We start from the raw sequence: 14,725 nt of genomic DNA on the forward strand, positions 1-14,725 counted from the left end.
TGCTTCATTTATATCGTCATGCTTAACGTCCACAACCTGGGACCTATATGTGTTGCATCCATTTCATGGATTAGGAAATAGGCTCAGAAAGGTTAAGTAACTTGCTCAAGGGCACACAGCTCTTCATGCAGAGCTGGGATTTGAGTGCAGTCCTCTCGGGTACAGAAAAGAAGGCTAGATGACAAAACGTAAACTGAAGCCTGGCAGATAACTGAAAGGTCAAAGGGAAGCTAACTGGGGATGAGAGAAAAGAAGCATGATGGGAGTGACAGAAGAGGTTGGGCTAGCTGTTCGTCAGAGGTGTGGTCTCTGAATCTGTCAGCCTGGAGCAAGGCACGGCAGGTGGCTGCAGCTAGCACTGATGGAGGTCTGGAGGTCGAGATGGGAGATGGCTAGAGGGCCTTATCAAGTCAGCTGCTGGTTTCAGAACTGCTGAGTGAGAAGGATCTCAGTTAAGACAAAGAGATGGTTGACCTGGCCCAGAGATGGGGTCTCTGATCCTTTCTGGGGCAGAGGGGACTCTGGGCAGAGGGAGACTTAAACTCAGTGGATGGCTCTTCCCTTTTGGCAGAACACTGTCCTTATCAAAGTCTGCCATCAGTAAAGCCAGACTTAGTCTCCAGGGTATCAAAATGCCCCAGCAACCCATCAAGGTCTTTCCTGATGATTTGCGTGGGAATGCCACAGGAAGGTTTCAATCCATTCAAAAAAGTACTGCCCAAAAAAAACCCCAATAAATTTAATAAAATAAAAAAATAAAAAGTACTTCCCAAAAAACCACACTGCATGTGCCAGGCATGACTTGAGGGAGGGGGATAAAATGGTATGCAAAAATACTTGGATCCCTGCGCTTATGGCGCTACAGTCCAGTGGAAGAGACAAATACCAATCACAGGAGCATACAAATAAATGTAAAATTGAAATTTTAACAAATGCTCCAAAGGAAAGGTACCCAATACTGTGAGCACATATTAAGTAAGACGTCCCTAAGAAAGCAGTGCTGTGATGCAGGGAATGAGTGGAAGTTAATTACTACATTCCAGATAGAGAAACGATCAAGTACAAAGGTCCCTTCTTTTAAATGGCTCATCCTGGAGGATGGAGGCTTAGTACAGGATCAGGGCCTTGTACTCATTTTACAGTCAATCTGGATGTCTCCTTTCCTCACTGGAAACTTCAGGTCTAAGGTAGTGCCTCTGTCATTAAGCATAAGATACTTTTCATTTATTTATGCATACATACATGCAAGTACCCATCTATCCAATCAGATCTCCAACCAAGTATCTATTCATCTGCCTAGTCATTCATTACCCATTAATATATCCGTTTAATCATCCATCATACTATCATCCATCCATGTGTCATCTACCCATTCACCAACCATTCATCTATCCATGTATCTATACATCTACCTATATCCTCTCTCTCCATGTGTATATAATATCTCTTTATCTGTCCATCCACCCATCTATATATCCATTCATGTACCCATGTGTCCATCTATTCCAGTATCCATTTCTTCATTTATCTCTCTGTGACATAATAAGAAATACATGATTGGTCTCTACCCTCAGTTCCTGAAACAGAGCTCTGAAAACCCTTGTAATTTCCTGAGTGGTGGGGTGATAAGAGCGTCTTACACAGATTTCCTAAATCCCTTGGAATTTCCTGGGTGGTAGGAACATCTTTTGTTCTAATGAGGCGACTCTTGGTGGGCTCCTGAATAGCTTCCGGATGGAGGCTGGTCGCCAGAAAAATCGAGCTTAGACGCTTGGAAATTTCAACCCTACCCAGCCCCATCCTCTGGGGAAGAGAGGGGCTAGAGACTGAGTTAATAATCAATCATACCTATGTGATGAAACTGCCATAAAAATCCCTAAACTGTGGGGTTCAGAGAGGTTCTGGGTTGGTGAATGTATCCACGTATTGGGAGGTGGTGCATCCTAAGCTCCACCAGGACAGACGCTCCTGTGTGTAAGACCCTTCCACTACGTACCTCTTCATCTGGCTGTTCATTTGTATCCTTTATAATATCCTTTATAATAAACTGGTAAACGTAAGTAAAGCATTTCCCTGCGTCTTGTGAGCCATTATAGCAAATTACTGAACCTAATGAAGAGGGTTGTGGGAAGCCCCAATTTGTAGCCAAATTGGACCAGGTGTGGGTAACCTGGGAACTCACTACATATGATTGGCATTTAAAGTGGGGGGCAGTCTTGTGGGGATGAGCCCTTAATCTGTGCGGTGTATGCTAACTCCAGGTAGTTAATGTCAAAATTGTTTAACACGAGGAAGAAACCCACACATTTGGTGTCAGAACTATTATGAGGGGAGAAGCGAGTTTTCTTTTATCCCCCCTCCAATCAACCAACCATTTATTCATGTGTCCATTCATCCATCCTTCCATTTATCCATTCACTCACCTGTCTTATCTGTGTATTCAACCATTTATCATCCATCCATTTAATCATCTAAGTATTCATTCATCTTCCATCCATTTATTTACCCATTGATGTATTCATCCATTTCTATTGCTGCTGTGACCAATTACCACGAACTTGGTGGCTTAAAACAACACAAATGTATTCTCTTATAGTTCTAGAGTTCAGAAGTCTAAAGTGGGCCTTACAGAGTTAAAATTAAAATGGTAGAGCTGAAGTCCTTCTGGAGGTTCTAGAAGAGAATGTTTCCTTCCCTTTTCCAGCTTCTAAAGCCCACCTGCATTCCTGCTCTCATGTCTCCTTCCTCCTACTTTAAAACCAGCACTGTAGCATCTTCAGATCTCTCCCTGACTCTGTCCCTTTAGCCTTCCTCTTATAAGGATACTTGTGATTTACATTGGGCCCACCCAGATAATCCAGGATAATCTCCTCATCTCAAGGTCATCTGATTAACAAACTTAATTCCCCTTTGCCATGTAATTCACAAATTTCAGGAATTAAGACATCTTTGGGGGCCACTATTCTGCCTACCATACCATCCATCCATTTATATATTCATCCATGCATCCATCCATCCATCCATTCATCCAATTGTCCACTTACTTATCCATTTGTCCAACTAATCCTTTGGTTGCCCACTACCCATTCATCTGTCATATCAACCATCCATTCTAATTTCATTATTTCCATTTATCCATTCAACCATCCATTTATCTACCAATCATTCATGTATCAATTTTTCCATCTATCCAACCACCCATGTAATCACTCATGAGCTACCCTTATCTACCTTGACTCTGACCTTTTACTTAACAAAACAGGACATCCTACCTGGATCTTTGTCATTAGTCCTCAACCACCTCTTTTTCTGATCCTAACTCCAAATGACCTGAAGCTCCTGGCTCCTAACCCTGACTCAGTTTTGCCCGTGGTACTCTGTACTGGTTGGATGCCAATGGGTCTTCCTAGAATTTTATTTAGTTTACAGAGCCCTGCCTGTGTTGACCCTGATCTGTCCTTTTCCTGGTTATGCCCAGAAGGAGTGAGGAGAATAAACAACTCTATGTGTGAGTATGTGCGTAGGGGAGGTACTGGATGAGAGCTGTGTCTCAATGTTTTTCCTGCTATACCCTCCCTTCTTAGCCCCAGTGAAGAGGTTGGGATGAGACCCATACTCCTCACAATCTAGGTTGATTTTTTTCCCCCAGGGAAGTAAGACAAATAGCACTGAAAATATTTGTGGTGTGATGGTCATAAAAACATTTTTAAAATACAAAAAAAATTTTTTTTTAATTTTAAATTGTTATAATTGCCATTACATAAGGAAAAATTAAATAAATGTGGCTAACTTTATTTTTTATAACAATTTTTGTTTTCTCCCCAGACTTTCAATAATATGTGAGAAAGCATATACCACTGAAGTAAAAGCATTAATAGTGGCACTACCTGTAAAATCACCACTCACTCACAAACTCCACCATAATTTATAGTTGTCAGAACTGGTAATGGTCTCTCACCACAGGCTGAGACATAGATAAGGTGGGCTGTGTGGACTGTGGGCTGTGTGACATTCCCAGTGCTCAGCTAAAATGCCACCCTCTGCTCTGTTGTTCAGGAGAGCGCATCAGAATACAAATGAATGGGTGTGACATTATTATAAAATATCTGCTCCCATTTATTTTTTTAAAGGGTAAATCAATTGGACTGTGATACTTTATATATGCTTAGTGACAAATGACTTGCCATATACCTCATGACTGGCTATGTCGAGACATGATCACTGACAACCACGGCTAAATGACTGCCAGATTCCTGTATAGATTTAGAGTCAAGAACCCATCATGGGCACAAGTTGAAACTGGAATGAAATTGAGTAACTGTCAGTAGCCCAGCTCCTTTCCTGCAGATACCATTCACTTGTTGCATGAGCAAAAGTGCTGGCACTTCTTCATGGATATCAAACTACACTACAAGGCTATAGTAATCAAAACAGCATGGTACTGGCATAAAACAGACACATAGATCAATGGAACAGAATAGAAAAACCACAAATGAACCCATGCCTATATGGTCAATTAATCTATGACAAAGGAGGGAAGAATACTTGTTTACTATGGAGTAAAGACAGTCTCTTCAATAAATGGTGTTGGGAAAACTGGATAGACATATGCAAAAGAATGAAATTGGATCACTTTCTTTCACCCTATACAGGAATAAACTCAAAATGGATTAAATACTTAAATGTAGGACCCAAAACTATAAAACTCCTAAATGAAAACATAGGCAGTAAACTCTTTGACATTGCTCTCAGTAATATTTTTTGGGGGATATGACTCCTTGGGCAAGGGAAACAAAAGAAAAAATAAACAAGTGGAACTACATCAAACTAAAGAGTTTTGCACAGTGGAGGAAACCATCCACAAAACAAAAAGACAACATACTGAATGGGAGAAGATATTCTCCAATGATACATCCAATAAAGGGTTAATATCCAAAATTTATAAAGAACTCATACAACTTAACACGAAAAAAGCAAACAATCAGATCAAAAATGGGCAGAGGACCTGAATAGACATTTCTCCAACAAGGACATACAGATGGCCAATAGACATATGAAAAGGTGCTCAATGTCACTAATCATCGTCTCAAATAAAAACCACAATGAGCTATCACCTCATACCTGTCAAAATGGCTATTGTCAATAAATCAACAAAAAGCCAGTGTTGGTGAGAATGTGGGGAAAAAGGGAACCCTCCTGCACTGTTGGTGGTACTGTAAACTGGTTCAGCCACTGTGAAAAACACTATGGAGGCTCCTCAAAAAATTGAAAATAGAACTACCATGTAACACAGCAATTCTATTTCTGGGTATTTATCCAAAGAAATCTGAAGTACTAATTCAAAAAGACATATACACCCTATGTTCCTTACAGAATTATTTACAATAACCAAGCTAAGAAAGCCACCTAAGTAAGTGTCCATTGATAGATAAATGGATAAAGAAGATGTGGTACATGTATACAATGGAATATTACTCAGCCATGAAAAAGAATGAAATCTCACCATTTGCTACAACATGGATGGACCTAGAGAGTATTATGCTAAGTGAAGTAAGCCAGACAAAGATAGACAAATGCCGTATGATTTCACTTATATGTGGAATCTAAAACACAAAATAAACAAGCAAAACAAAAACAAACTCATAGATACAGAGAACAAATTGATTGGTGCCAGATGGGAGGGTGGTGGACGGGGTAGGTGAAAAGGGGGAAGGGATTAAGATGTACACATGTCCAGTTATAAAAACAATCACAGGGATGTTAAAGTACAGCATAGGGAATATAATCAATAATATTGATTGATTATAAGACCTATGTATGGTGTCAGATGGGTACTAGACTTATGGGGTGATCACTTCGTAAGTTATATAGCTGTCTAATCACTATGTTGTAGACCTGAAACTAATATAATATGTCAGCAGTAATTGAAAAAAAATTTAAAAACTGTTAAAGAAAGATTTAATGGAAAGTGTGCTGCTATCAGAGCCTTGGCCAAAAGAATATCTCAGAAATGAATGCCCTGGCAATTCTCTATGACTGATCAGCAGTCTGGTTTCGGAAGATGTTGCTTCTTAGCATTTGGAAGATTCTAGAGCCCTGAATCAAAAGATTTTGAAGACACACATTTCGATGATGTGAGGCCACTGGTTTAGGACTAGACTCTGGTCATCACTAAGGTGCAAATTATACATAACGGGTTTATACTTTTATGTCCTGTGTATAAAACGCTACACCTAAATTCCTCAACAATAAGTTTTGGGTTCATGCCAAAAATCTTTCACATGCTGCATCTCATTTGACCCTTACCACAACTCTGAGACATTACTTACACAGGGCATTACCCCCATTTTACAGATGAAATGATGACATCTAGAAAGTAAATGTCCAGAGATGGCAAATAAGGTTTCACGTTACAAGCCATTCTTAGTTGGCCTTATTTGATATAGTAGGAGGGGACAATATTAGGGTTTGAATCCTAGCACATGGAGAGCAGTGAGGGCCATCTTGGAGGATGGTGGCCATGTTTTACCTCAGGAACAAACATGAAAACTGTTTAATCCATTCATTCATTCATTTTAAAAGCTGTAGTATAAAACAACGTTACTTCTTTTATTGTCAATCTGCAGATGGTAGAACCTCTAAATTGGCCAGTAATGCTGATGGTAGAATTGTGCATATAAGGGAAAGGATTCCACAAAGACTTGAGGCTTGGTGAAAAGCCTTAGCTTAAGCACATTTTTATGACTAAGATTGTCTGTCACTGCAGGAAAGTACACTCCCTGAGTGAGAATGAAGGATTTATGGAGCTCTTTCAGGATAGGGTGACCAGTGTTGTTGTTTTTTTAATTCCTACCCAAGAACATTTGAAGTGTGACTTTCCATAAATCATAGTTACTGAAAGTAACTCAAATCAAAATAGTAGTAGTGCTATACATGGGTGAGAGAGCTCTGCAGCACTTGAAGTGTTAACTTAGAATTATAAATAAGGGATGGAGGCATATATCAGCAGAAGGCACTCTAAAAGACTGCAAGTCCCTCAGACCAAAGGCGAGAAGAACAGAGATTGACTTCAGTGGAATTAATATGTTTCAAAAAGAACAAGTCAACAGAAGGGAGAAGGTCTACACAGGATATGGGGAAACAAGGGCCAGAGGAAAGGATATAATAATAACGTAGTAATTAACAATTTGTCGAGCAGTTACCATGTGCTAAGTAGTTTGTGTGAATCATTTAATCCATACAACAACCCTATTATCAGAATCAAGAAACTGTAAGTGAAGTGACTTTCCTAAGGTCACTAAAGTTAGAACTGGGATTTGAACCAGATCTCTCAGGTCCAAAGCCTGAGAGTGGGTTTAACTATTCTTCCAGTTTTGTCCCGGGGGGTAGGGTGGTTTTTGGCAGGTCAGGGTTCTGCCACTGGCTATACACATTCTTTTCTTTCTTCTTTGGGAGTCGCCTCCACACACCCAGGGTCACTGTTTGGAATCTTCTCATGGCAAGTCATACACACATGACTTTTGAGCTGTAAGAAAAAATAGAGCTGATATTGTCCACTTTCCGTCTTATACATCCTTAAGTTTATTTTTGCAAACTATCATGAACCCCTCTCCACCAGGTCTGGAGAATAAGGTCTGCGATCGAGCAGGGGAATTCCATTTTGGGCAATAAGTGAGATGTGATTCTACAGGGATGCAGTTGATTTTCTTCTGTGGCTTGTTATATGAGTCATGGTCTAATCAGAAAACAAAACACTCTGAGAGGTTAAAACACAAAGACTTTGAGGACAAACAGCCCCAGGACAAGGCCACCAATGAACGGGCTTGGAATTGTTTGCCAGGGTAGTATTAGAAGTAAGTGTATGGCCTTCATAAGACACTACTTTGAAGGACTAAATTCGTTGGGGTGATAGGAATTCATGTCATACTTCGGATCTCAGCTCGTGGGCAGCTTTCCTGTCCTCCTTGACCCATGCAGACCCTTCCAGCATAGGCTCTCTCAGCACCATGTACCCCTCCTTTATTACACTCACTGCTGTGATGTTTGTTATATTTGTTTGAACGATTATTTGACTAATGCCTGTCTCCTCCATAGACTGCTAGCTCCATGAGGGCTGAGTTTGTGCTGACTTTTATTCACCATCATATCCCTGGCACCTACTATGATACTCGTCAGTGCTAGGCAGTCAATAAAAATCCTTTCAGTGAACGCATTCAATTTTAAACATTGATCTCTTTAGCTATCTACCTAAGGGAAATGAAAACGTTTGTCCACACAAAGACTTGTACGTGAATGTTCACAGCAGCGTTATTCATACGAGCCCCAAAGTGGAAACAGTCCAAAAGTCCATCAGTTGGTGAGTGGATAAACCAAAGGCAGCATATGCATACAATGGAAGACCATTCAGCAATAAAAAAGAATGATGTGACAATACAGTCTACAACATGATTGAACCACAAAGATATTATGTTAAGTGAAATAAGCCAGACATAAATGACTACATATTGCACTATTCTGTATCTGTGAAACTTCTAGAAGAGGCAAAACTATAGAGAACCAGATCAGTGGCTGCCTGAGCTTGGGGTGGAAAGGGACATTGACTACAAATGGGAAGAAGAGAACTTTTTGGGGGTGATGGAAATTTTCTAAAAGTGGAATGTGGTCATGATTTCACAACTACAAATTTACTGAAAATCATCAAAGTGTACACTTGCAGTAGGTGAATTGTATGGCATGTGAATTATACCTCAATAAAGCTGATACAAAAAAAAAATCAATCTCTTTCCTTTGTCATTTTATCCCAACTTATGTTCCGTGGAACTTTTTTTTTGGGTGGGACATTGTGCCAGACACTGCTAGTGACAAAGCCTCAATTTTTTAACTTGGCACGTAGCCAAGTGAACTAAAATAGCATATTTCCCAGCCTCCTTTGCAGCTTGGTGTGGCCACATGACCAAGTTCTGGGGAATGAGACAACAGCAGAAGTGATGTGTAGTATTTCCAGGAAAGTGGTTTAAGGGATATGACTCAACTCCACTTTTTCTATTTTGCCTTTTCATTTTCCTTTCAAGGACATGTGGACTGGTGCCCCAGGAACCATCTTGGACCATAGGTATGAAAGCTAAGGATGGCAGAGCAAAAATACTAAAGCCTGGATCACTTACAATACCGTATTGCTGCCATGCCACTCTTGGACTACTTGCTTCCCAGGTTTCTTTATGCAAGACAAAAATAGACTTCAATTTTATTATGTCCTATGAAATGTAGGCTAATCTAATCCTAATACCAGTTTTAATGGGGATTAATGAAAATGGGGTTCTGTGGTCAAATAATTTTGAGACGTATTATGTTAAAGTTTAACAGATTTCATTAAATCTCAGAATTTTTAATATGCTACTGAGCGATGGAAAGGAGCTAGAATATGCACAACTTACCAAACCAACTTGACCCCAAAACCTCCTTTTAATGGAGCATCTCATGGGATGAATGATTTGTGGGCAAAAGGAAATGTTGCTTTAAAAAAATCCACATTCTTGCTTCTTTCTTTCTAATCCATCCTCCTTCTAGGCTGCTAGAGACATCTTTCTTAAACATAAACGTGATGATATCACATTCCTGTTTAAAATCCTTGACGATTCCTGTAGGATAAAGTGCCAACTCTTTCCTGTAATGAATAGGACCTCTTATGATCTGGCCCTTGCCGTCTCTCTAGTTTCATCCTAGTCATCTCCCTCTCACATCATCAAACCATTTGCACTGCTGAGAACTGTGTATTTTCTCCCCAGTTTCTCTGCTCTTCACATGCCATGCCCCTCTGAGTACATCACTCTCTACCTACCACCTTGCCTAACGCTCTCCTCTGATCCTTTAAGACCAGGCTTAGGTATCAGCTCATTTACACCCATTCATACTTTCATTCCTACTATGTGTCAGGCGTCACACAAGTACTTGGGTTACAAAGCCACATAAACCTGATCCTTGCCCAGGAGGGATATAGAATCAAATGAAGTAAGACAAATACTGTATTAGTCAGAGTGTGCTACCATGTTTCCTCGAAAATAAGACCTAGCTGGACCATCAGCTTTAATGCATCTTTTGGAGCAAAAATTAATATCAGACCCAGTAATATTATATTATTATATTATATTTTATATTATATTATATTACGTTTTATATTATATATTATATTATGACCCGGTCTTATATTATAGTAAAATAAGACTGGGTTTTATATTAATTTTTGCTCCAAAAGACGCATTAGAGTTGATTGTCCAGCTAGGTCTTATTTTCGGAGAAGCAGGGTAATAGCTATAGTAAACAACCTTTCTAGTTCAGTGACGTGACACTATGACACTGTATTTCTCCCTCACAGCACAGTCCACTGTAGGTAAGCACAGGGGTTCTGCTCCATGCAGTCAGTCAGGGACCCAGGCTCACTCCATTGCCACTTTCTGGGGCCTCTCCGTCTTCTACTGGGTATTTTTGTATCTGGCCAGCAGGTGAGGAATAGAGGAGAGTTTGGAGGATCACACAGGAGGTTTCAGGGGATGCCCGGAAGTGGGATATATCTATCACTTCTCTCCAAATTTCATTACCAGGAGCTCAGTCACATGGGCCTACCGGACTGCAGAGAAATGTAGATTTGCTATGAGCCTAGGAGAAAAATGAAATGGGCTGATGAAAATAGCCTTTCTCTGCCACAGATATATACAGAAGAATAATAAAGAAGCTCATGGTCTAATGGAGGAAACAGACAAGTGAATGGAGGCAGGAAGGCAAGAGAGAACATGGTCAGACAGGATGCAACTTGTGTTTACGGAGTTACTATCATAAAGTTCTAGAACTGCTGGAAGCCCTTCTGGGGCTCCCCTTCAGAACTCCTAAGGATTGCTCTTCTGGGGCCCTTTGTAAACATAGACATACTATATGAGGTGTGATCAAACAATAGGGTGAATGTTTAAATTAAAAAAAAATTATTACAGTAAAAGACACATTGCCATTAATCCCCCTCAAAATACTCCCCTCACGTCAAACACACTTATACCATCATTCTTGCCACTTTCTCAAGCAGTTCTGGAAGTCCTCTTTCATGAATGTCTTTAGTTGCACTGTCATGGCTGCCTCGATGTCCTGAATCATTTTGACTTTGGGGAAGAGCCAGAAGTTACCCGATGCCAGATATGGTGAATAAGGTGGATGAAGACACACCATAATGTTTTCATCTGACAGAAATTGCCGAACCAGAAGCGATGTGTGACACGGAGCATTGTCATGATGGAGGATGATTTACCACACACTTCAAAACACACCTTCTCTCAACTATAGCTCACATCTGACTGACTGCACAGAACAAGTTGAAACTTGTCACGCACTAAGGTTGGATGTGCCACTTCCCATATTAAAGATCCCTGCCTTTCCGTTGGATGGCACTTGGCAGCAGCATTCACTGTATTTGTTGATCACAACAGAAAGGCTCCGGGTCACACATCGCTTCTGGTATATGGCAATTTCTGTCAAACAAAAACATTACAGTGTGTCGTCATCCACTTTATTCACTGGCTCTGGCACCTTGCAACTTCTGGCTACTCCCCAAAGTCAAAATGACCATGAAAAATAAATGTTTTGAACTGATTCAGGACATCGAGGCAGCCATGACAGTGCAACTAAAGACACTCACAAAAGAGGACTTTCCAGAAGTGCTTCAGAGAGTGGGCAGAATGATGGGATAAGTGTGTTCGAAGTGAGGGGGAGTATTTTGAGGTAGATTAATGGCAATGTGCCTTTTACTGTAATAATTTTTTTTTTTAATTTAAACATTCACTGTAGTGTTTGATCATACCTCATGTTACAGAAAGTCATGCCTCAGTGGTGTCACCCCTGTAGCAGACCTTCAGAGCCTTAGTGTCAACTCTCTTGGTTCAGCAGCTGCTGTGGCATCCAGCTCTGCCTGGGTTCCATGTGACTTCACGCAGCCGCACCCGGATAATGCTTGACTTCATGGCCCTGCTACATGCCTCGACACTGAGTTTTGGGACAACACAAAACCCCACTTGGCACCTATGCATGAACAACTGGAATGAATCGTTAGCCAATGAGAGATGAGCCGGTGGATTAATTTCCTTCCTTTCCCCTGCCTGCAGGATATTCTGAGACTCATTTTATGTGGCTTTTCAGAGGATAATCCCTTGAGTAGAAGCAATCAGCCACACTTAGTGGAGGCCAAATGAATAACCATCCTGGCATTAGCTCTCCCTCTTCCCTGCCTTACTCCTTTTGCCTCTCATGGCTGCCCTACAAGAAGCAGCCTCTGCATTTTGGAGAACCCAGGCTAAGACATCTCCATGACCGGGTGCAGCTAAAAGCCACTTAGCTGTCTGCTTTCCCTCCCAATCCTATCCACAGGTCCCTGGGAGCTGCAGAAGTATTTTAAGGGTCAGATTCCACTAACCCCACTCCGTTCTGCAGACCTGACACGTTGAAGGTCAAGCCTGGTGCCTCTCCTGAATGCAGCTTCCAGATCTTTCCTTTGCCTGTACCTGTGCCACTCATTTGTGAATCAATTATGTACTCTCTTAGTGATTTTTCAGTTATATAACATTTATGTGTGTGTGTGTGTGTGTGTGTGTGTGTAACTTCTTCCATGCTACTGACTTTTCTGAAGTTTAAGAACAGGAATAATGACAAGTCTACCTTCCCTCTTCCTTCTGCTCCCATACCTCCCAATGCTTTCTCTTGCTTCTATGTCATGGCATATACGTGCTGCTCCCTCTGTCTGGAGTCCCATTCCTTCCCTACCTCATTTACGTTATTTCATCATTTGTGGGCAAGGGACTCGATTGTGCAAAGAGTGGGCCACCTGACTCCCATGTAGGGCTCACTAAGTCTGCCTCTGATGTAGTAACTGCGCCCAGCTTCTTTCTGGAAGTTAAGTGCACAGACATGAGCTCTATGAGCACTCCTGAGAATTTTAGACCCTTGATCCCGGTGTTGAACTGGAAAGGCTATGGCTACCAGCTGCCTGGTCCTGCCTTAAGCCCTGTAGCAGCTGGTTCAGGAGGGCAAGTTCGTTGTCCCTCTGAGGCGGGGGGAACAAGCAGCTCTTTGCACACTCACTTACCACAGCTTGGCAGGATTGGAGGTTCTCAGGATCCATGTCTGTATCTCTGTCTTATCTTCAACTAGACTACGAGTTCCCTGAAGACAGGAATGTTGTTTGCCTTATTTAATGCTGTATCCTTTGTGTCTAGAACAATACCTGGAACACAGTTGGTGCTTAATAAATATTTGTTTAAGGAAGAACCAAGAGGAAGGAAAGGACCATGAGGCTTTTGGCCAGCCTTGAGTCAAATGAGAGACGTGTACAGGTGAGGTAGACAGGTGGCTGGGGGGCTATCTCTGTATTTTCAAACTGGTGAAATCTGTGGTGTCTGCCAAGAAGTGAAGAAGTGGTCCTCAGAAGAGACTTAGGACCACAGGCTGAAAACCACAGGAATCCTGTGGTTTCAAAGACACTAAAAATATCTTCTCTCTGGGGGTGCAGTAAGGCTCGGCAAAAGCATTCCAGCTATCCCTGACAAAGGCAGACCATGTTCATCTTAAAGGTGTCTGACAAATTGCTCTTGGAATCAGCAGGACTCAGATCGTTCCTACTTTAATTAAGGTAAAATGAGCCTCTACATTCAGAATTCAACCATTTTTTAGTGGGTGCTAAGGAAACACCCATGATGGGGGCAGGGGGCAGGCAACCGCAAAGGTCTCAGCAGGCGGGGCAGTGGTGGGATGACATACACAGTATTCAGCAAGGTATGGCAAAGTCTCCAGATCTCCCTGCCTCCATCTATTTTCTTTATAGCAGTTATCACTGCCTGCCCCTTGTATTTATTGTCTTTCTTTCCTCAACTGTCTTTCTTAGCTCAACTATTCCACGAGGGCAAGGTCTTTGTCCTACTGACCACGGTATCCCCTCTCTTAAAGGATCAATGTCTGGCATTTAGTGGGCACTCAAAAATTAGCTGCTAGCGAACGAATGAAAACATTTTAAACAATTAGTTGAATCTCTGCCAGATGCTGGGCCCTGTCCTTGAGGATGCTACAAGGATGGTGCGGGAGAGAGGCCTGAAAATACATACACCATAGCTCGACACCTGCTTTTACGGAGGTATATCCAAGGTGCTGCAGGCTCCTCGGGACTGCAAAACTCCCGAGGTGTGCGAGGGCCTTGGGAAGAAACCAGTTGTGTGCCAGGGAGCCAGGCGGAGCGGCAGGAGATGCGGCTGGAGACAGAGCATGGGACTTCTTGGCTCTACGCCTGGCTTCGCGGCATCTTCTTTTCCTGCCCTGCGGGACCTCCCTCGTCTCTCTCCTCGATTCTGTCTGCGGGACCTCGGCCCCAGCAGAATCTCTGTCGCGGGACCCCAGCCACATCCTTTCCCATCCCCGGAGACGCCAGCCCCCGGTCTTCCAGACGGCTAGCCCGCTACCTGAGAGACCTCCACCTGCGGGATGAACCCCTGCTCGGCTAGCTAGCGATCCCGGTCCCCGCCCCTGCCTGCGGTCCGTAGCGCGTAGGACCCCGCCCCGCCCCCTCGGCCCGCAGGACCCCGGCCCCGCCCCGCCCCCGTGGCCCCGCTGCTCGGCCCCGGGGGGCGGGGCCGCGCGCAGCGGCGTCTCCAAGGCGGGGGGCGCGAGGCAGGGGGCGGGGCGGCCCCAAGTGCCGGCCAATCAG

The 14,725-nt window shown here is 42.6% G+C and overlaps 1 long non-coding RNA gene across 1 annotated transcript; it reads right to left on the bottom strand.

Annotated features, from left to right (window-relative positions):
• Positions 1-3,800: 3,800 nt before the first annotated feature.
• On the bottom strand, positions 3,801-14,666 carry LOC141568237 (uncharacterized). Its single transcript, XR_012491310.1, has 3 exons — positions 14,130-14,666; positions 13,118-13,255; positions 3,801-7,525 (listed from the first exon to the last, which is right to left on the bottom strand). It is a non-coding gene; the product is annotated as an uncharacterized LOC141568237 (long non-coding RNA).
• Between the last annotated feature and the right edge of the window lie 59 nt (positions 14,667-14,725).

This window comes from Rhinolophus sinicus, linkage group LG13 (genome assembly GCF_036562045.2).
Source record: "Rhinolophus sinicus isolate RSC01 linkage group LG13, ASM3656204v1, whole genome shotgun sequence".
NCBI lineage: Eukaryota > Metazoa > Chordata > Mammalia > Chiroptera > Rhinolophidae > Rhinolophus > Rhinolophus sinicus.